Here is a 20,745-nt window from a genome sequence, read left to right as displayed (position 1 = left end):
TTAAAACTCACCAGAAAAGTTAACTACTTGGAACAGCAATAATAAATATAAAAATCAAGTATCGCTATATTGTTATTTTTAGTATTATACACAAATACACTGATTTTGTAAGATATATTATGTTTTTAAGAATAATACAGATTTTAACCAGTTGAACATAATTGTCTTTAGATTATCAGTGATGCATTTCTATGCTGTCCATCACTGTAGTATGTAATCATACGCAACCAGATATCAAGGCAACCGTAGGATGGCTTGATTGAAATACTATAGCCATTGAAATATCATAGAATCATAGACTATCAGGGTTGGAAGGAACCTCAGGAGGTCATCTAGTCCAACCCCCTGCTATCATCCCGTTAGCTGCCCTACCACTTGTCCTAATGCAGTACTAGTTAAAGGTTTGATTGTAAATACAGGTGAGTGTAACGTTTCACTGCTCCAGCAGGAAAGCTGGGAGGTATTGTACTTTGGAAGACAGAATGCCTGCCAGAGCTCCTGGGGGAAGAGAGTCTGGGCAGCCCAATACTGGCTATTTTTAGGGCATGCAACTGACAGCTCTCTGAAAAGCCAGTTTTGCTGTCCAGAGCAGAGAAACAACCATGTTCTTGCTTCCTCCACTCACCCTCTTTGGGGGAGCAGTAGAGGGTAGCAGTCCTATGATCTCCTAAGTGCAGAGAGAGTGATTCTGTCCGTCTCTCTTCAGGCAGCACAAGGTTGTTAGGAGGCTCCTAACACTCCTGTCTGACCTGGATATCCACATAAGCCCCAGTCAGAATTTACGTGACTAGGTAAAATGTGCATTACACGTTATAATCCTTAGTCCCTATTTAGCGCCAGATGGTGACATATTCACATTGATCGGCATTTACTTTCACAAGTAGTCCAATGGACTTCAGGCCAATAGACTAACATATGTCAGCAGCTGTAAATTGTTTATAGTCTAGCCCTTGTACATTGTACATAGAAGTTTCTCTTTTTTTTTTTTTGGTGATGGAATTTAGCGTTAAAACCAGGAAAGTAGATAGAGTAGGATACAGCTGCACAATGTTGCATGACACATTTCAGTTTAACACACTATCCACCCCCCTTTAAGAAAACAGGAGTCTCAGTACGAAGTTCTTGGTGTTATATCTAGATTTTAAATAATCATACTAGATCCAAAAACAGTGATTGTTTATAGATTACTGTATTTGTTTATGGTTCAAAATGATGGAACATTAACATCGCTCTAGACACAATGTAATTTGGCTCAATTAATGTTTTACCATAATTCTTGCTTTTCAATTACAGGGCAGTGTAAGCATTTCCAAGTCTGAAACGCTGCCTAACAGTTAGCAAATTTTGGTGTGGTGGTCGTAAGTTATTTTCTGGCCTCATGCTGTCCAAACTAATGAGCTAGACTAACTCTGTAAATAAGATCTCAACAACAGGTTGTTGATGTGAGAAAATTTCTCTCACACCTGCAAACCATTTGATTAAACAAATCACCAAAAATACCTAGCACTGTCATTTATTTTGGAGATCAGCACTAACAGTCTCCAACTCTATGCTGACATGCTCAGAAAAAAATGCTGGGGGCCATCAAGCCACATTACCACTATAAAATGCCAGAACCATGTAGTGTTTCACCTCTTTCTCGACAAAGATTAATTGTTTTGAGTTTGTGGGGTTTTTTCAAAGCTTCACAATAGTCTGTTTTCCATAAAAGTAGTGCTCCCAAGAGCGAGCTTTCATATTTCACTGGAAGGATTATGAAAACTCTGTATTCTGCTGAACATAAATCTCTGCAATCTCTTTTCTGCAAGGATTCAATTCAGTTCTGAGTAAGAGATATTAGAATCATTGATTGCAAATACAGGCTCAGATGATTGCGTCTTGCCAAAGGGGGAAGGCACACATCCCAGAGGGTTCTCTAGGTGAGGTAATCTCTCTTTGTTCCTCTCCTATTATTCTCTTGGGATAGAGGTGGAGTTAGCCTGCCCACATCTCACCCAATGGAATGGAGAAGAGGTTGCAGGTCCACTCCCATGTTCAGCTATCACACAGGGGCCTATGCTTTCACAGAAGCTCTAGCCCCAAAGACCGCCTGAAACTCTTACCAGCACTCTTCCCCAAATGAGAACTCTGGCTGTAGAGATCATCAAGCCAGGGTATGTGATCTTTTCTGTCTGTGCTCCATGGGTCCAAAGGGAGAACTACATAGATCTGAGGGTTCATTCACTCAGTTCTCTCAACTCACTTAGATTCCTTCACCATATGCATGGCTGTGATCACAGTCTCTGTGGCCCCCCAATGCAAGGGACTGGGTCCAAAGGATTCACATAAAATACACCAGCAGCCTGCCTTCAAGTGCTTACTTTTGACCTTTTCTGGGCTGGCACAGAGAGCCATTGTGATGACAATGGGTACAACCCAGACCCCACTGCCCAACAAATTTGCCTATCTCCCGTCCACAATCTACCAAGTGGTTTAAATGGTGCTTGGGTCCTTCCAAACTGGATGAATTTCACTCCTAGTCACTAATTGACAAAATCCAGTTGTTATAATGGTTAATGGTAAATTAATAGGAATTTACCAGTTCCCCCTGAAAAATACATCTAAATTAGAATAATGTAGACTCAGAATAACACTGTCCATGACATAAAAAAAAAAAGCCCAGTGTATTTTCATTAACATATTAATCACACAATAACAATGAGAGACCTAAGAATGTATTGGTTACATTTTTAATATCTAGACCAACTTTGTTTTCACAAACATACCACAAAGCACATATATTGTGAAGGAAAGTAATCTAATATAGCTTGTGAATACAATTAAAATCTAACTCCAACCAATTTCTCTCCTGAGGCAGGAGCTTGAAATGCAATCAATAATGGCACAGAAAAATCCCATAGGAGACAGAAGCTGAAGATTAATTTTCCATCTATTCGAACTTGGCCTACACTTATTGAATTACATTCTTACTACCACTGACAGTCAGCAAAATCTTTCACTTATTTCTCTGAAATAAATCTCCAGACCAATTTCTCCCTGCCCTGTTTAGCAGATACCATCCGTTTCTCCTTTCAATTCACATTTGTACCAGTTTAGGACATTAACTTTAAGAAATACATTTTTTTCGCCATGCATGCACAGTTCAGCATCAGAAGAGAGGGCCGTGGATGTTGTGACTAAAGTATTTAGTTAAGATTCAGGAAATATAGGTTCTGCCATAATCCTTCTTTGTGACCTTGACCAAGTTGCTTATGGCTTGATCTGAAGTAAACTGGAAACTCCACCCCTATCTCCCCATTCCCCCCACCCAACAATCAGGCCCTTAAACTCTATGACCTAGAACCACAAAGACATGTATATGTTGGTTATAACACTGAGCGTTGCAACACCTAACTTTTAGACGCTGTGAAAAATCACTGGATCCACAAACCCTGGGTTAGGAGCCTAACTCCTTATACAATGCGTGGGGAGAAATAGGTGCTTAAGAATGGTATCCACAAAAACCAGCATGTTAGGCAGGGACACACCTAAGCTAACCAATGGGAGATGCTAATGAGAATGGTGTATCCTAAACCCCACTCCTTCCACAAAGTTAGGTCCCTAAGACTGTGCTGCAGGTAGGTGTCTATCTCTGCTTGTGATACACAGCTGGGAATCCCTCTCAGAATCAGGCACACTTGGGTGTGTCAGCTGTTCTTGCAAAAAATGCTGGAAGAGGAAACAGTGGTGTCTCCCTTATAACTTTCAGCCCAGTGGTTAAAACACTCACCTGGAAGGTAGGAGACCTGGGTTAATTTCCCCTCTGCCTAATAAGAAAGATTCTTCCTGTTCAAATCCTCTCACCTCTAAGGAAAGTGCCCTAAGCAGTGGACTATGAGTTATTCTGATATGGCCTTTCCTCAGGTTCTCTTGTTGAAGCTATTTCACTGGAGAAACACAATTAAATGGTCATAGTAGCAAGAGGACTGGCCCCTTGTCTCCTGCCACCCAGATGAATGCCCTGACCACTCAGCTACAGAGTCATTCTCATTCATCTTAGACCCAATGACTGCTGAATTATTTTTCCATAGTGGAACAGCTTCAACAGAAGAAAATGTGGGAGCCAGCATAAGAATCTCCATAGTCCACTGGTTAGGTTGCTTACCTGAGAGACAGGACACTGTACTGAAGTCCTCTCTCCTTATCAGGTCAAGGGGAACTAGAACCTGGTCTCCCACACCCTGAGTGAGTGCTCTAACCAGTGAGTAAAGGTTATAAGGGAGCCACTACAAACTCCTCCAGCTGGATTTTGAATGGACCACAATCTGCAGGTAGATAGTTGTTCTCCCATCTATATCTCCCTGGTTTGAAGATTATGTTGGGTTTTAATCATCTGGAAGTCTAGAGCGAGAGATTGCACGCATGCCCAGAGACAGAAACATAAGCATATAAAGAGTGAAACTTTAGGTGCTTAGTGAGTTTAGTCAGGGTTATGTGGCATTCAGATGGGGGTTTTGTGCATTGCAGTGGCATCTAAATCTGAGGTTTAGGCACCTAAGACCCTGTGTGGATCTGGGCCTGTGTGACTCAGTAACCCATATGTAAACTAGAGATACTATCTTCCCCACTTCGCCCAGGTTATCGTGAATGCAAATCCATTCAGGCACATAAGGTGCTCAGATATTATGATAATGGGTGGCATTGAGACCTATCTAGATAACAAACCTACAGAACTACAGATATAGACAAAAGACAAACGCCTCTAGAAAACTTTTTCCCACTCACCTGTGGAGAGCGGGGTGAGGTTTTGACTACTTTTAAGTTTCATTTGTTTTAGATAGGGGAGTAAAATATAATTTGCTCTTTCATCATGATAGTAACAGGAAGGTGAGTAGATTTTTCCCTCCTCTGCTATTAAATGTTCTTATAATTTTAAGATCTGTGTATAAGAGTTTATACTGTATTCCAGCAAAAATCCAGTAGACTGCATTAAGAGGGTGATAAACCAAAAAATCCTTCCATAGATACATTAAAATATTTTTTGATTCCTGCTTCTTATAGCTGTTAGCAACAGATAGCCTAAAAAAGAACTGTAGTTTGAAAAATACCATATAACTGAAACAAAAAAAATTACTCTTGAATTGTTTTCTTTTGGCAGATTACTTACAGATGCACACCAAGAAAGTTACTCTTGAAGAATCATAACAAAGATGCAAAATGGCACAGGGTAGATGTACACTATGAAAGGTGGAATAAGCTTTATTAGCTGCTAAACAGATGCAAATCCAAACCAAAGACAAATTATAATTCCAGACAACTGTTGTGCTTGTGTGGCATGGACAGGGATTGACATACCTAATAATTTCACATGATTTTGCTGTCTAGAGAATATGTTTTGTATGGCTGCAAAACTTCCTTTTTTATGAGTAACATCACAGACTGGATGTAGGAGACAGAATTCAATCATAAGAATGGTGGTATGGATTTAGAGGAGTAAATGATGCTATTCTGTGTCACTCTCTTCTTTCTCTCTTCCCGTAGAAGTCTTCATACTTTGCACAAGTTTTCCATCTTCACTTTCAAGCTTCTGCTTCACTTAATTCTTACCAACAATTTTTCTTTATTTCAGTGGCTTTCAACCTGTGGTCTGTCCACAGACTATGTCTGAGGGGTCCACAGAAAGCTGTCTTTACCACAGAACAGTGGTGTTCAACCAATGAACCGTGGACCTCTGGAGGTCTGCAGATTAGGTCTAAAATTCTCAAAGGGGTACGCACCTCGATGCAAAATTATTTAGGGTCCACAAGTGAAAAAGAGGATGAAATAAAGCAGTGGTTTTCAATCTATCTCACTGCTATACTCCTTCCAACCGTCTCAGCCTCCTATATGCTCATTTTGCATTTCTGATCCACTCATCTTGATGGCTTCCACCATGCTAAAGATAAAGCTTGGAATTCCCTGCTTCCCCTTCTCCATCAGGCCATTCATTCATACCCATTTTTTCTAGAAAGTTTTTCCAGTGATAATCCAGTAGATACACATGCACTTATACGAGATGTGTAATGACACTGACTGCTCAACATTGGCCTGAATTCTACGGTCTGTCTGAAACTGGGTCAGTTCTGCAGTTCCTTTCCATGCACGTTTTGCTTACTCAAGAGAAATGTGCCATTGACTTCCTAGGCCCTGATCTTGCAATTTACCTTACCCTGTTTGATTTCAATAGGGCCCATGCAGGTATCTCTGTGTCCCAATCAATTGCAGGATTAAGGCCTATGACTATAAATTATTTCAGGTCCTTTCTTCATAGGTGTTACTACAAAGCCTAGTACAGTGGGACCAAAACCTGTCTTGGGCTTCTTGGCCCAGTCACAATATGAATAATATATGACAACAACAATAAATATCAGGAGCAACAGTTTGCAAGATCCAGCCCTTAGGCCCTAATTAAGCAAGACACTTCAGTATGTCCCTGTCTTTAAGAACATGAGTAAATCACAGTGATGTCTATGTAGTCTGACAAAGGCTAGCTATGTAGATATTTAATACAATCTGAGAGCTCACATACCACAGAGATAGACAACCTTATACCAAGAGATAGGTAGAATCTGTATACTTTTACTACAAATTGTGCAATATGCTGCATCTTAAAAGGAAATTCTAAAGGTTGTCTTGTAATCATTTAAAATACAGCTTAAACATATATATTTATAGTCTGTTTTGGAAATAAAATGATTTTCGGAGGCTACTGATAGGTACACCTCCAATTGCTTGGTAGTTCGAGTAATCCAGATCATATGCGGAAAAAAAAAGTTCTCTGAACTTCTGTGGTCAGAAGACAAAACCTGGAAATTTTGAAAGAAAAGAATTGAGAAATTTCCAGAGCTTCTGGCTCCATTGGATGCCTCAAGAGTTGTTTTCATCCTCACATATTAGTACACTGCTAGAGCCAAGAAATGAAAAGCTTATGAGAATTGAAATGAATAAACAAATACACAAATACACTTTTTTAACTACATTTCTGTTCAGATAGAATTTAGAGTTTAGAATTCTCAGTGGTTCTTGTTTTAGCCAAAATGGCTTACTCCTCATAATTATAAGTCCACAAACATGGAGTTAATAAATAGCACTACTTTAGAATTCCTAATACACTTATTCATATAATATATTGATGTGTCTATTACTTAGTTTTTAAATCTCAACAAATATGTTTTATTAATCAAATAAAGAGAAACATAAGATCATATCCAAATCTTTTGCTAGGGAGTGGCATGTGTGGTAATTTTTACCATACCCTTTAATTGACACATTTATGCATTAAAGAAAAATATTATTAGCATAAGCCATTATGTAATATGAACACCATTAAAGTGTATTCTCCTTTTAAATTACATAAGTATCCAGTCAAATTTTAGGTGCCCAGAATTTTCAGAATTACCTGCTGTTAAATCTCAGGGTTTTTTGTTGGGTTTTTTTTTTATTTGGTTTTGGTTTTTTAAAATAGCTTTGTAAAACAAATATTATTCTCAGATAGGGCTTCAAGTTTTATGATTATTACATGCAATCCCCACCCCTCAAATCTGTCCCTGAAAATAATTAACACCCAATTATATGAGCTGGGTTTAGACTGGGAAAAAAATTTCAAAATTTATGGAAATTCAAATAAGATTTAGATTTGACCCTGTGTGACGGGGTGTACTAGGCCCTGAGGCACCATGCTGAGGTGAGTCCTCTGGGTGGCCTACAGAAGAGCTGTAGGGGAACAGCTAATCAGGAACCAGCAGGCTCATATAAAAACGGCTACAGGGCTAGAGAAGTTCAGTTACTGCTTGGAGCTGGAAGAGCAAGGATGGTGTTCCCGGCTGGCTGAAGGAGCTGCAGTACCAGGGACAGAGCAGTGCCTGGCAGGGACTGGGGGAGCAAGATGAAGCTCCTGGCTAGCTGCTGGGTCTCAAAAAAAGATTGCCCTGAGGTAAGGGTGAAGGTGAATGGGCCACATGGGAAGTGGCTCAGGGACCAGTAACAGCAGCAGACTTAAAGAAAAGCAGCAGGTGACTACTTTTTGTAGGATCTCTGGGTTGGGGCATGGAGTAGTCCATGGGCCTGGGTCCACCCACCAGGCACAGGCTCCCTGAGGAGGAAGTTGTACCAGGCCCAGAGAGGGGACTGAATACCCCAAAGGGGGTCAACAATTACTGAATTTTGATATACCCTGGAGGGAGAACTAATGAACTAAAATTGGGTGGTGGCTGAGCTGAAGGGCTGGGATCAAAGGAGATGGCTCCAGAAGAAAGTGGACAAATGGCTTTGAAAGGCAGCTCAGAAGGGGCTGAGACTGAAGGACTGACTGAGCACTGAGCCTAGGGATAGGACTACATATAAGGACAGGACAGAGACCATTGAGACAGGCCCTGTTACCCTGGAAGGGGTCTAATAGGTCTGCATACCTACGAACTGCGTGCAACTGGGCTGGAGGGCTGAGTCACAGAAACCTGCCTCAGAAACAGCCGACAGGGGTCATAAGCTGAGAGAATTGCTGCCAGGGGACAATCACATGAGGTGACTGCACACAGTTACACCATGATTGTAATCTTTTTTTGCCTTGAGTTCTCATGAAGACTCCTACAAGCAAAGTTTTGTTCTCATGTACGTTCTACGAACGTGAATTTCAAACCTGGAGCCATGATTCAGTCAATCAAAAAACAAAATTCATTTCATGATACAATATTGCTAGATTCAGGTTGCTTCAAAAACTAAATAAAGGATAGGCCAGCCAATCAAGGACCTGTAAGAATACCATTTGATTTTAGATGAATAATGAGTATCAAATAACGAGTGAATATCAACAATCTGCACATTATTCATAGGATGAAATTTGCTTGCATAGATCATTTACTGAACTCAGTATAATGAACAAATTTATACAAATTGGGTTCTCTTCAAGAACAATATACAAACAGAAATAAAGGACCAAAAGCCAAATAAATAGTTTATAATAAATAATTTGACCAGCCCTAATAATTATTCAAATAAACATATCCTATCAAGTAAGAATTGTTAAAATTTGATAGCATACTGCAGTTTTATATTAAATCGAGATATTAAAAATATCTGCAAAACAACTACCTAAGCTTGATTCACTGTTTTTAATAATCTACTCTCTTTTTGGCATGCAATAGTTAATTTAAACAAATATTTAAGATGAATAGAGCAACTTTAAAAGCACTGAAAATAATTCAATGTATATTTTAAATGAATTAAGTGCTTATGGAATACGACAGATTGACCATTCTGCAGATGGAAAGACCATCTTCCCACATCCTGAGTCATGTGGTCTGCCTAACCATATTCTTAGGTTTAAGTTCTTGTCACATTCTGGGCTGCAGTGCAGACCATACAGGAGTGCTTAGGGTCAGATTTGTCTACATTCTCTAACAAATTGTTTTAATAAGTATCAGTGATTAAATTCAGAGCAGAATGTGTTTTTTATTGTATGCAATCATTCTTTTTTGCCGGAGCTATATCAAGAGCCTGCAGTAGACAGAAGTATGGGATTGTATTCGGAATTTTACTGTAGCTCAATAAAGGCATATAGTCCCCCACTCACACTTGCTCTCTCTCTCTCTCTCTCTCTCTCTCTCACACACACACACACACACACACACACACACACAGTAAAACCATTTACACTTTTGTCACAGCCTTCTACATGTATTTAGATATTTTCTTGCAGCTGAAAAATTGCATTACAGAAAATGCCAATGAAGAATTGTTAATATACAACACATATTTAACTGTTATAAAGCTATGCAAGAACTAGTGCTGTTTAAAAGTATATTGCAGCTACTGATTTACAATGGGTTAGATTATAGTTAACACTTAAAATAGCGGTAGGAGGAAGCAATGATCTATTTCTACTTGCATGGCTCAAATAAGGCCTAGGGTAACCTTTATAGTAAGCACTTTAAGTCTCATTTCCAAAAAGGACTTAGGCACTCAGATTCTAAGCCTTGGATGCATTTAGGTGCCTAAATCTGCTATTAGGCACCAGTGACAGTCTCAAAATTGCTGCTCAGCTGCTGCCAAACCCTGTAGGTGCCTAAGTGTCTGCCAGTCATTATTCACAAAGCCACTTCAGCCCCGACACTGCCCCACAGCTAACAAGCACCTCGGAACCTTCGCTCAAGCTAGAGACAGAATGAAATGCAGAGAGACACAATGTCAGCTGCTAGGATGTGGGCAATCTAAGCGGCTGGCTTGATTTGGATAAGTCTGGAAGCAGACAGAGGCGCCTATCTCCTGACAATCTACCAGATGCACCAAGTCAGCTGCTTAAGCCCCTCACATCTCCCCACTGAGCTCCTCAGCATTTCACTCCTGGCTAGCTTAGGTGGCATGCACTCAGCTAGCTGGCTTTGAGGATCTCTTTCTTAGGCATCCTACTCTCTCTGTGAATATTATAGGGAGTCTGGGAACCTAATTTGGACCTGAAGATTCCACTAAGTTGCAAGGCTGAGTGGAGCAAGGCCGCATACCTTTACGAATCTGGGCCTCAAAAGCCTAAGTCTCATGAGATGTATCATTCCCATAACTAATGGGATGCATGGGAATTGGGTTCTGGAGTGTCTACATCACTTTTGGGAATAAGATGCAGCTTCTAAGTCATTTAAGTGGTTTTTGAACATTTTGCTCCTGATCACAGTTGCAGACTAAGTGTTAAAGTGACATTTTAACTCTTTTTTTATGTCCAGGATTATCACAATAACAGAAAAGAGAACTCAATGTTAAATAGGTCTGGGCAAGAAACAGTTTCCCCATTCCATGAGATTTTGACATTTTTTCCCATCCCAAATTGGGACAAAGTTGAAATCTGGGGGGAAAAATATTGTTTCTAGTAAAAACTGAAATATTTTGTTGGATAATTTCTTTTTTTGTTTTGACCTCTTTTTAAAAAAGCCTTTTTTTAGTATAACTAATTTCTAAATTAAAGTCATTTCAAAATGAAAACCCACAATTTTCAGTTTAGAAAACATTGACATGGGATTTTTCAACCATTTTGATGATTTTTTTTTATATTTTTTTCTAGTTGAGAAACTCAAGATGATCCTTTCAATTTTTACAAAAAGGGTATTTTATGTCTGAATGTTTTCTGATGGAAAATCCCCAAACACATCCAATTAAAGCTTCTTATGAGCTAGACATCCTTAAAAGTTGGCCGATAGGTAAATCTAAAGCACAAAACCATTTGGTGCAAGTACTTAAAATTTGATTGTTTAAAGTTTAATTTTAAGTTTGAGAACGTTGCCCTAAGTAGCTTGCTTAAAATCACAAAGTGAGTTACTGGCAAAACTCTGGCAGTACTCTGACTAGAACCCAATATTCCCACCTACCAATCTATACCTAAACCCAGGTAGTGCTTCATAATAACAGATGTATTACTTGTATCGAAAAAGAGAATATCATTTCCATAACTAGTTTATTATTAGCCACCAATTATTTTATTTGGTAGTGATACTCAAGAAAATTTTTTGAGGGCTAAGAAATCATTTAGTAATACACTATTGAAAAAATTACATATTTTTTTCTTTGTTTTGTTGTTAAAAATAGAAGTTGATAGGGATACAGCAACTAATATTTTCATGGAACAATTTCAAATATGTCAGCATTTTGTAATCTCTAGCTGTCAAGGAATCTTTGATGCTAAACTCACTGACAAATGGTTTATTTATTTATAGACATTTCCATTGTATTCATAAGTGCAATATGTGGGCCTGCAAAGCATTAATGAAGTAAAACTCACAACACTATTTTACAGATGGAAAATTTGAGGCAGAGAGGTTTAAGAACACAATTTTCAAAAGAATGGACAAAAATCAATGGTCACTTTAGAAAGTTTGTATGTAATTTGTTGGAGACTATATAGGAAATCTGTGGCAAAACACAGGTTAGTGAAGTCCCAGTTTAGTGTCTTGAATATGAAACTATCTCAGACTGACTGATGGCCTACTAGAAAGCTCTGAAACCTGCAAATTAGTATGCACAGAGTCATTTTGCTGATGTGATTAGTCCTACTGAGTTCAGTGGGTCCACTCATCTCTTTAAAATTGCTCACATACATATTTGTAGGAATGGCCTTGAAGTAAGTAATACAATATGGTCATTGCTATCACTAATGCTTACGAAAAGACTATTACAATAATGCATATAAAATTGGGCTGTCAAGAGATTAAAAAATTAATCACGACTAATCACACAGTTAAAAAATAGAATACTTTTCCAAATACACTGATTTCAATTACAACACAGAATACAAAGTGTACAGTGCTCACTTTATATTTATTTTTGATGACACATTTGCACTGTAAAAAAACAAAAGAAATAGTATTTTTCTATTCACCTAACACAAGTACTGTAGTGCACTCTCTTTATCATGAAAGTTGAACTTAGGAATGTAGAATCATGTACAAAAACATGAATTCAAAAATAAAAACAATGTAAAACTGTAGAGCCTGCAAGTCCACTAAGTCCTACTTCTTGTTCAGCCAATTGCTCAGACAAACAAGTTTGTTTACATTGCAGGAGTTAATGCTGTCCGCTTTTTGTTTACAATGTCACCTGAGTGACAAAGTGAGAACAGGCATTCTCATGGCACTGTTGTAGCCGGCGTAGTAAAATATTTACATTCCAGATGCACTAAAGATTCATATGTCACTTCATGCTTCAACCATCCTTCCAGGCAACGTGCATCCATACTGATGACGGATTCTGCTCGATAACAATCTGAAGCGGAGTGGACTGATGCATGTTCACTTTCATTATCTGAGTCAGATGCCACCAACAGAAGGTTGAGTTTCTTTTTCGGTTGTTCGGGTTCTGTAGTTTCCACATCAGAGTGTTGCTCTTTTAAGACTTCTGAAAGCATGATCCACACCTAATCCCTCTCAGATTTTGGAAGGCACTTCAGATTCTTAAACCTTGGGTTGAGTGTTGTAGCTGTCTTTAGAAATCTCAAACTGGATGAGGGACTTGCAGCTCTAAATTTTTCATTGTTTTGTTTTAGACTGCAGTTATGTAACAAAAAAATCTACATTTGAGAGCCTGGTCTACACTATGTTTATACTTAATTTTAGCACAGTTAAACCGATTTAACACTGCAACCCGTCTACACAATAAGCCCTTTATATCGATATAAGGGCTCTTTAAACCAGTTTCTGTACTCCCTCTCTGACAGAGGAATAGCGCTGAAATCGGTATTACCATATTCAAATTAGATTAGTGATGGCCGCAAATCCGACGGTATTGGCCTCCGGGCGGTATCCCACAGTGCACCACTGTGATGCTCTGGACAGCAATCTGAACTTGATGCACTGGCCAGGTAGACAGGAAAAGCCCCGCGAACTTTGAATTGCATTCCTTTTGGCCAGCGTGGAGAGCTCATCAGCACAGGTAACAATGCAGTCTCCTGAGAATCAAAAAGAGCTCCATCGCATCGACCGCACGGGAGGATACTGGATCTGATCGCTATATGGGGAGAGGATTCGTGGCTAACAGAACTTCATTCCAAAAGACGAATATGAAAAAAACATTTGCAAAAATTTCCAAGGCATGATGTGGGAAAGGCCACACCAGGGACAGTGCAGTGCAGAGTGAAAGTTAAGGAGCTCAGACAAGCTACCAGAAACCAAAGAAGCAAACGGAAGGTCCGGCGCAGGCCGAGAAAACATGCCACTTCTACGCTGAGCTGCATGCAGTTCTGTGGGGGGTCCACCACCACTACTCACCCCTGCCGTGATTCCGAGGTGGGGGTAATCTCAGCCATAGCTGAAGGATTGTCAGACGGGGAGATAAGGGAGACGAAGAGGAGGACGAGCTTGCAGAGGGCACACAGACTCCGTTCTCAAACCACCTGCAACAATGTTTTTTGCCCCATCAGGCACTGGGATCTCAACCCAGAATTCCAAGGGGCCGGGGAGACTGTGGGAACTATGGGATAGCTACCCACAGTGCAACGCTCCGGAAATCGACACTAGCCTTGGTACATGGACGCACACCGCCGAATTAATGTGCTTAGTGTGGCTGCGTGCACTCGACTTTATACAATCTGTTTTACAAAACCGGTATACGTAAAATCGGAATAATCCTGTAGTGTAGACGTACCCTAAGTTGCACTTTCACGGCAGAGATTGCACTACAGTATTTCTATGAGGTGAACTGAAAAATACTATTTCTTTTGTTTATCATTTTGCAGTGAAAATATTTGTAATAAAAATAATATACACTTTGATTTCAATTACAACACAGAATACAATACATATGAAAATGTAAAAAAAATCCAAAATATTTAATAAATTTCAATTGCTATTCCATTGTTTACAAGTGCAACTAAAACTGTCATTAATTTAAATTAATTGTTTTCGAGTTAATCATGTGAGTTACCTGCAATTAATCGACAGCTCTAATATAAAAGCATAGAGAATTTTAGGCTTATCACAAACAATTCTTTTCAAGGTTTAAAACTGGATATTGAAGTCATCCAGGTAGAAATTCAAGATGTAATCTATTTGTTTTTCAAGAATCACATGCAATGTGCTTATCTTTCCCAACAATTAAAGTGACGCTTTAGCTAGCTGAATTTACTGTACATGTTGAAAACCTTTATTTTTAAAAATAGAAACTAACTAAAAGATTTCTGCCATCTTCCAAAGCAAAACCATGTAAAGAGTATAATAAAAATGTTGATCTCTTAGGTCAGAGTTTTCCTCTTCCCAACAGTATAGTAAATAATATGTTTGCAAGCAAGAACCTTTTTGTTTATTTTAAATGGTGCATCAAAAGCCAGGAATGTGCTTACTTAACAACAAAAGATTAAGCACTGTTTTCCTAACAGCCAGTAGCAATTTAGTCTGAGATGCAGGAGACTAAAATTCATAGGCGTGATTTCCACAGCTGAGAAACAGAACAGCTGATGTTGAGGAATGACTTTGAGGAATAAGATCATTTTCAACTAAATTAAAAGTGTATAGCAGCAATCAAAGGAGAGCTGATATGAAAGTACTAAATTGCAGCAGCAATTACACCTGCCTAGACAGCAGTTTATCAGCAATTCAGACTACACTGGGAAAAGGTGCTAGAGCTAGACATTTACACAATAACTGTAGGTGTTTTAAGACAGGCAAGTACAGACAGAGCACAAACTGCCCCTTTGAAAAGATGAATGTAGATGTACATAGAGGAATTTCAACAGCAGGTAAACAAGGATGTTATGTTCCTTTTATGTGTAAGGTTATCCTGGTGTTTGGACAAAATAGACTTGAGAGAGACAGAAATGACAACTTTTGAAAGGTGTTAATTATTGGTGAAACTCTCCCAGGTGTGAAGAGCAAGATGCATAGCCCTTATTCTCAGAGATGTTGAAGCAGAGGCGCAGTAGCTGGCACATCTACATAACATTTACACCACTGAGACGGGTTTCTATGCTGATCCCACGTAGGCCAATATGGAGGGGCTACTGGTGCAAAACTTATATGGATCCAGTAGAAACTCATGAGTCCATGCACAATGGTGCACACCACCTGCAGTCCATTTTTCAGTTTGCAGCCTGGAACGGCAGCTACAGAGGTCTCAGTTGAAGCTTAGCAGCCACCCGTGAATTGCTGGATCCCATTCTCCAAAACAAAAACAGCGTTCCCTGCACAAAACCTAATTATGTACAAACTTGTGAAAGACAATTTCCCCTTTAAAGTCCACTGTTAAAAATTTTCTCAGGCAAAACTCAATAGCAAGTTTAGGTCCTGATTCTATAGTGTCATTCCATAATGTAAAGTGTTGAGCCTTTGAGAGACTACAGACTCACTTTAACCAGCCACACTCTATCGTTCCTTTATGCTGGTTAATTGTATAGCAATTCGCCTCAGGATTAATAAACCATAGCCATAGAAGAATCACCACCTTATCTCCGAGAGTCACAGTTTACTCCCGTACAACATAACTTAAAAAACCATAACCCTTAAATCACAACTTGTCTTCCCAACCACACGATAGTATATCCACTAAAGTGCAAGACAATTCTCTGCAGATCTGAGTTGGGACAGTCACAACACAACTAGCAAGACTGATGAAGGTCTCTTCATGATACATTTTATATAATTAAAACCAATTCCTAGGCACTGTAGATAAAAGCATTGCCTGCTTCACTGGCAGTATCTTTTCTGCTGGCACTGCCTATCCTGGCAGCCAGCTATCTTCCTCCTGGCTCTCGCTCACAGGTATACCAATTCCTTTTCTCACCAAGTCTAGAGCGCTTTACATTTTCCAGGCCAGACTGTGTAAGATGATTGGACACACCAACAACAGCATGGTGCACAATAAGGAGACTGAAAAGAAGGGCTGTGAGTCACCATTCTGTATTCTTACTATATTCAGATCAAGATGCCCTGACATCATTATTTATCATACACTTCACAGTAGCAAGCAAGTCCGAATCAGGATTTGCTGAGCTAACTGTTTTTTTGGTGAAGCAGAGTCAAGGCTCCAGCCACTCCCGGCCTCTGCACACAGACTCATGGAGCTTGCTTTCCTCACCATAAATGGCCTGCTGAGGGAAGTAAGGGATGGGGTACATCATCTTGTCCTGTGTGGTTTTCACTTTTGGTTCTCACTTCAAGATTCTGGGCAAAAAAACGACCATAAAATACCACCACCAGTCATTTTTCTGCCTACCCCTGAGATACGACTTTTTGATGGTGACTACCTGTTTCAGCATTAGATACATCTTGTGTTCACATTTTAACTGTTTTTAATTCTGTGAAATTTTTATGAGAAGAATCCCATTGCTCAACTCCTTCAATGATTTCAAACTAGACTTCAGCAGACTTCTCCAGAAAGTTCCTGTGTCTCTTTCTAACATTTGCATGAGCTTTGGCAACATTTTGTGGTTGATCCTTCTGTCTTTCTTTTTCTGCCTCTGTGTTCATGCCTAATATTTTGCTGAAGTGTCTTTGGCTTTGGTAGTGGGGTGATTAATAGTCTATAGTGGATGACTTGATCTGAATAAAATAAACTGTTACTTCGTCTAAAACCAAATCTAAACCTTTTTGCAAGGTCAGAAAAGATCCATTTGATTATTTTTATTATAAAACTAAACAAAAACACAATTCCCTTTGTATTTCCTATATTCCCTGGAACTGCTTGTACTAAGATCCCATGAGGTATTCAATGAGATGTAATGCAATCTAAAAAAAAGTATGCCCAGTCTTGCTGAACATCTACTGAGAATGTCTGATCTTGTGAGGTTTCCAGCCCAAAGTATTTTGGATAAATTAGGACATACAACAGATAGATGTCAAACCAAAGCTCCAATCTCGAGCCCAATCCTGCTTTTACTGAAAAAAAAATGGCAGAACTCCCTTTTTTGTTATGATTCATTGACCAGATCCCCAGCAAATACAAACTGCTAAATTCTCAAAGTACTTCACTGATATTTAGTTATAAAACAAACATTAAAACCAATTGAATTTGGATAGTTACAAGTCTGAGTTCTTTAACTGATCCTCACGTCTTTGTCCTGCACCATATACAGCCTTCACCTGAATCCTGATTCCATCTCATAATGCATTGCTGTCTTCAGCTGTCCCTAGTCCGATTCTAGAACTGTTTGCAGCATGCTCCTGGCTGGTCCCATCTCCCCCTCCTCAATTTTACTAGCCTCCAGTGTTGTTAATAGTAATATTTAGTACCCTAAATGTTTAACTGTAGAAACTTTATCTCATCGGTTCACGCTGATGTTATTGTTGCTATATACTCTGGCTGTTTGCACGATAATACCCAAACAGCAAACCAATAGATAATATCAATCCAAGTACAAATCCCACAAGTTACACATGGAGCATAAAATCATTGGATTGGAAGGGATCTTGAGAGGTTATCTAGTCAAGTCCCCTGAACTCCTGAGAGGACTAAGTATTATCTAGACCATTCCTGACAGCTGTTTGTCAAACCTGCTCTTAAAAATCTCCAATGATGGAGATTCCACAACCCCCCTAGGCAATTTATTCCAGTGCAAAACCACCCTAACATATAGGAAGTTTTTCCTAATGTCCAACCTAAATGTCCCTTGCTGCAATTTAAGTCCATTGTGTCTTGTCCTATTATCCTCAGAGGTTAAAAAAAAACAATTTTTCTCCCTCTTCCTCGTAACAACATTTTACGTACTTGAAAACTGTTATGTCCCCTCTCAGTCTTCTCTTCTCCAGACTAAATGAACCCAATTTTTTCAATCTTCCCTCACAGGTGATGTTTTCTAGACCTTTAATCATTTTTGTCATTCTTCTCTGGACTCCCTCCAGTTTGTCCACATCCTTCCTGAAATGTGGCACCCAGAACTGAATGAACTAACCTTGTTATCTCTAGACTGATTCTTGTCTGCATATTTATACCTGCCTCTGGAAATTTCCACTACATGCATCCAACAAAGTGGGTATTCACCCACGAAAGCTTATGCTCCAATATGTCTGTTAGTCTATAAGGTCCCACAGAACTCTTTGTCACTTAGTTAGAAGAAAGACGTTTACTAAGACACTTTACCAAAGTATTAGACATGAGCAGAGAAGTACAAAAAAGACAGAAGGGTCTACCTCAAAACGTTGCCAAAGCTCAGGCAAATGTCTGAAAAAGACACAGGACATAATTAAGGAACTTTTTGGAAAAGTCAGCTGAAGTCTAGTTTGAAATTATTGAAGGAATTGAGCAATGGGTCTCTTCACATAAAAATTTCACAGAATTAAAAACAGTTAAAAAGTAATGAACAGAATAAAAGACAGAGCTCTATGATTAACTAAGAGATACTTTTTCTTGGACAATTATTAAGGGAGCTGTAAGGCTAGGAACTGCTGAGAGAACACAGGAACAGTTGAAACAGCAGAAATGTAGTTGACCTTTCGCAGTCACACTGGGCAAGAGTTATTTCTGCAGCTAACCCAGAGATTGCTTACTATTCAGGACATGCCTGGAAAGACATGACTTGGATGGAGAAGTACTGTCTGAAAAGCGTTACATAAAGGATTGTTTCAAGTCTGATGTCTTGTCTGTAGCTGACATCTTTATTTATGGAAAGTATAGGAAACAGTAGATTATAGTGTTAATGCTCACAGAAATGGAGAAGAGGACAGCACTGGAATGAATCAGATAGCAGAGGTAATCATCTGCAAATAGAGAAGGTCTACATTGGACTCTGTCTTCTTAAGACTACTTCCACTTACCTTCTGTTCTTAACTGGATTAGAGAAAATAGGATTCTCTCTCAAACCACTTCTGGGGGGCTACCTGGATGCTGGCGGGCTTTCAAGGGAGAAGAAGAGCCAATAGCCCTCCCTCGCTCTCTCTCTCTCACACACACACACACACACGAAAAAGGGGAGGAACTGTGATTCAGAGGAATGCTCTGCCAATCCTCGAGCAGTGCAATTTACACATCACTCCTGGCTCAAGACTGTACCTAAAGTCATAATGTAGACTTTAAAATATATCCAAGGTAACTTTAAGGTAGTGTGATATTATGCCTTGAATAAAAGTAATACTTCAAAACTCCAGTGGAAAACAAAATTACTTCTTAACCCAACACTTCGCTACAAGTTTTGATACATTTTCCATTGGTAAGACATCATTTGGATTGTTGTCCCAGTTGTCTCATTTATAATTTGAATATTTTAATTGATTTTGTAACATTGTCATACATTAGTTACCAGTGTTAGTTTCTTATCAAATCCACAGTGCACTGTTGTAAGATTATATCTGGTAATTTCTTTCATTAGATACTATAAATAATACGAGTTTCAACACAAGTTTAGGTTCTGAACATAACTGTCAGCACCAAGCAAAGTGATTTTTACTTTCTTACATCAAACTCACCAATATGGACACAGTTTGTTTAGATACTAATCTATGTGAGGTCTTCATTTCTGAACCTATTAATAAAAGAATCTTTAAAAGTCCTATTTGATGTGCTCATCCTGGGGTGCTACCTGGAACTGGGGTACCTCTGAGCCCTCTGACTCATCAGCCTGGGCTCCTTCTCAGCACTGTGCTGTTGTGACAGGCTATAGACCACTCCTGGTCCTACACTCCCATCAGCATTCACACAGGCAGGGACAAATCCAGCTGCAGTTGCATGCAGGCTTTAGCGAACCACTGTATGAACCAACAATAGAGAGGCTGCGGGCAAATTAATTCCCAGCTCAAGACCCTAGAGCTGTACCATCCTGTCCTGGTCAAAAGCCCAATCAGTATGAATTTATAGTTAGTCTCTCCCTCAATATGGAGAGGAATATCCACAATACAAGCTGAGGTCTTTCCATTACTACAGTCGAGGGCCATTGGTTTAGATTAAAACCTAAAACAAGTTTATTAAGTACAAAAGATAGATTTTAAGTGATAGAAAACAGATCAAAACAGATTACTTATTAAATAAATAAAACTGCAAACTAAGCCTAAAGTACTAGAAAGCCTGGATATGAATTAACAATTTCTCACTCTGACTGATGATACAAGCAGGCTTGCAGATTCTCAAGGCACAAGCTGCATTTGCTTTGCAGCTTGACTCCCCACCCTTATTTCAAGTCCTTTTCTTTAGGAACTTCTTTCAGGTGTTCAGTTGTGGGGGAGTGAAGAACAACCAGTAATGTCACTCCCTTCCTTATATAACTTTTCCATATGGTGGGAAAAGATGGTTACTCACCTTTGTAACTGTTGTTCTTCGAGATGTGTTGCTCAT

The 20,745-nt window shown here is 39.2% G+C and overlaps 1 protein-coding gene across 2 annotated transcripts in view; it reads right to left on the bottom strand.

The window, feature by feature from the left end:
• CACNA2D1 (calcium voltage-gated channel auxiliary subunit alpha2delta 1) overlaps positions 1-20,745 on the bottom strand; it is a 697,188-nt gene that overhangs the window by 287,364 nt on the left and 389,079 nt on the right. The gene's annotated exons all lie outside the window — the stretch shown is intronic.

The sequence above is a fragment of the Chelonoidis abingdonii genome, chromosome 1 (assembly GCF_003597395.2).
Source record: "Chelonoidis abingdonii isolate Lonesome George chromosome 1, CheloAbing_2.0, whole genome shotgun sequence".
NCBI classification, from domain to species: Eukaryota; Metazoa; Chordata; order Testudines; family Testudinidae; genus Chelonoidis; species Chelonoidis abingdonii.
Note: the sequence above shows the minus strand (reverse complement) of the source record. Positions and strands in the feature narration are given on the sequence as shown.